This window comes from Elephas maximus, chromosome 7 (genome assembly GCF_024166365.1).
Source record: "Elephas maximus indicus isolate mEleMax1 chromosome 7, mEleMax1 primary haplotype, whole genome shotgun sequence".
Lineage (NCBI taxonomy): Eukaryota > Metazoa > Chordata > Mammalia > Proboscidea > Elephantidae > Elephas > Elephas maximus.
Genome location: NC_064825.1, coordinates 56,571,967 through 56,574,610, shown reverse-complemented (window position 1 = coordinate 56,574,610; position 2,644 = coordinate 56,571,967). Strand labels below are relative to the sequence as shown.

At 37.6% G+C, this 2,644-nt stretch overlaps 1 pseudogene; it reads right to left on the bottom strand.

Moving 5' to 3' along the window:
- Positions 1-1,459: 1,459 nt before the first annotated feature.
- Positions 1,460-2,318, bottom strand: LOC126079987 (olfactory receptor 51G2-like; annotated as a pseudogene).
- Positions 2,319-2,644: the final 326 nt, after the last annotated feature.

Below are 2,644 nucleotides of genomic sequence, written 5' to 3'. Positions count from 1 at the left end.
TTCAGGCTTATGTATTTAGTAAGTTGTAAAAATTTGTTTATTTCTGTGTATGAGTCTTATATTAAACATGTACAGAATCGAACTTGTCATCTTATTATCTCTATTTACACTGCTAGTAAAATGTGCCTTCATCTACCCAGTCATTAAAGTCAGGAAAAGACTAACTGGTCTTTTTTCAGTATAGGTAGTTCTGTGGGAAAAGGCATATTCATCAAGTAACTGCTGCACTGATCTAGCAGTATTTGCATGTGTATTACATTTAGGGGAGCATGTAGACACCTTGGTTTGCTTTTTTAAAATTATAATATTTTTTCCTGTACTGACTATTGTAACATCCATCAGCTTGTCTCTTTCATCCCACCTGTGTCCTCATCTATGTTCACCTTGCAATATGCTCTATGGGAGGAAGACAACAATTTAAGTTTTATCAAGCGAATCAAAGAAATAGCTACTGCATTCAGTATGAGAACTGCAGTAAAAAAATTCACAAATTTATTTGCATAGCATCCATCCCTTACATTTGAACAACTAATGAGATTGAAAAACATAGGCTAATAGATAAAAGAAGCATGATTAAAATTGTATTGTTATGATTTTTTTCTTTGCAAAATTTTTGATAATTCTGGTTAAAGACATTACAGGTTTCAGGAACTAGATAACCATAAAAGATAATTTAAAATGGTATTTAGAAAAAGAGAAAAACAGAAACAAATATGGACTGCTCTAAAATTGGAAATCAAGAAGTCCTCATAAGCATGACCCTGACATATCTAGGATTACATTCCTGCTCTCATGAATATTTTACTCATTTCCAAAGTCTTCTTCAAGACATAACCAATTCATGCATTTATTCTTTCATCCAGGATCCCAAAAAATGGATACACAAGCCAAATATCTAAGAAATGAAAAGCACCACTGTCAAAAGTAAAGATGCAATATTGAACAGGAAAAAAGAATATGTGTTCTCATGGGGTTTATATTTTAAAAGTGATATTCCAAAATGCACCTAATGTCACTGAATCTCAAACCAGCCCATCACTTTAGTTGCCAAAATCTCTCTCCTCAGCTCTAAGGCAAAGCACTATGTATATATTTATATATTCATAGTTTCTAAGCAATATTTTTAACATCTCATTTCCGTTTGTAATACTAGTCCCTTTCTTAGCCAGAGATAATATAAAGTTCCTCTAAAAAACTGACACTGTATCTATTTATATTTTTTTATTTCCAGAATCTATAAGATGTATTGAATATGATAGGTGTTTAATTATTATTTCTTTTTATGAAAGAATAAGTAAATAAATAGGTGGATTAATTTCTCTGATGAGCGAGAGGACTTCATGTGGAGGAGGATAATGTTTTTTTTACAGTACATCCTTTTCTGCTATTGATTTGTTGTTTATTCAGAGCCGTCGCTATGACTAGTGCTGCTCCTGTCTTTTCTCTCTCCACCGGACACTTAATGACCATGGATGTCCCTAATGCCAGTCCTACCCAGCCAGAAGAGGCTCAGCATCCTCAGTTGGATCTCCTTGGTCTCGATAGTGTAAACAACTGGTTTGAGCACCAGAGGGGTGAAATAATGAGAAGCGCAGGGCTAGAAGGGTATGTTCTCTTCCCAAATCGATAGATCACGGACATGGCAAAGGTGGGAATGTAAAAGAGAAGCACAGCACAGATGTGGGAAACACATGTGTTGAGGACTTTGAGGTGCTCAGTCTTTGAGGCGATGGACAGCACTGTTTAGAGGATCAGCCCTTAGGAGAGGACAGTGATCACTGAGTCTACCCCCAGCATAGAGAGCACCACAAAGATCCCGCAGGCACTATTGATGTGGGTGTCAGCCCAGGCAAGCTTCATTATGTCAGGGTGCAGGCAGTAGTAGTGGGAAAGCAGACAATTCTGATGGTAAGGTCGCTTCTTCAGCATGATGGGGGCCGGAATGAGGAAACCAATACTGCGCAGCATAATGGTTAAGCCCAAGCTGGCAACCTGGGTGTTTGTAAGGATGGTGTCATAGCAAAGAGGGTGTCTAATGGCCACAAAATGGCCGAAGTCCATGGTTAGCAACACACAGGACTCTGTGATGGACAATGTGTGGACAAAAAAGAGCTAAGCCAGGCACACACCCACTACCACCATCTGAGACCCAGCATGTAGATGTTGATCATGGTGGGCATTGTGGAGGCATACAGGCTCATGTCAGTCACTGCCAACATGGACAGAAAGTAGTACATAGGCTGGTGTAGGGAGGTCTCTGACATAATCACCCAGAGGATCAGATTGCTGCCTGCCAGGGACACCACATATATGGCAAACAAGGTAGATATTTATTTTCATAATAAGGTAAATGTGAGAATTATACTAAGAGTTCATTGTTGAATATTATAAAATGTTTTTTTTCTGGCATGTCAATGTGTTCATATTCCCCACACATGTTTTTAGAATATATTTTTTAAGGAATAAAACCACTGAAAAATAAATTGTATATTCTTCTAATTTTGTGTTTTTTCTCAAATTTCTGACTGTAGGCATGTAAGTGTGCCGATAGGTGGATCTAAGAGTCTGAATGTAAACTGAAACTCAAGAATGTTAGAATTAGAAGGAAATTTATAGACCGTCTGACATTCTCCAGCATCGTATT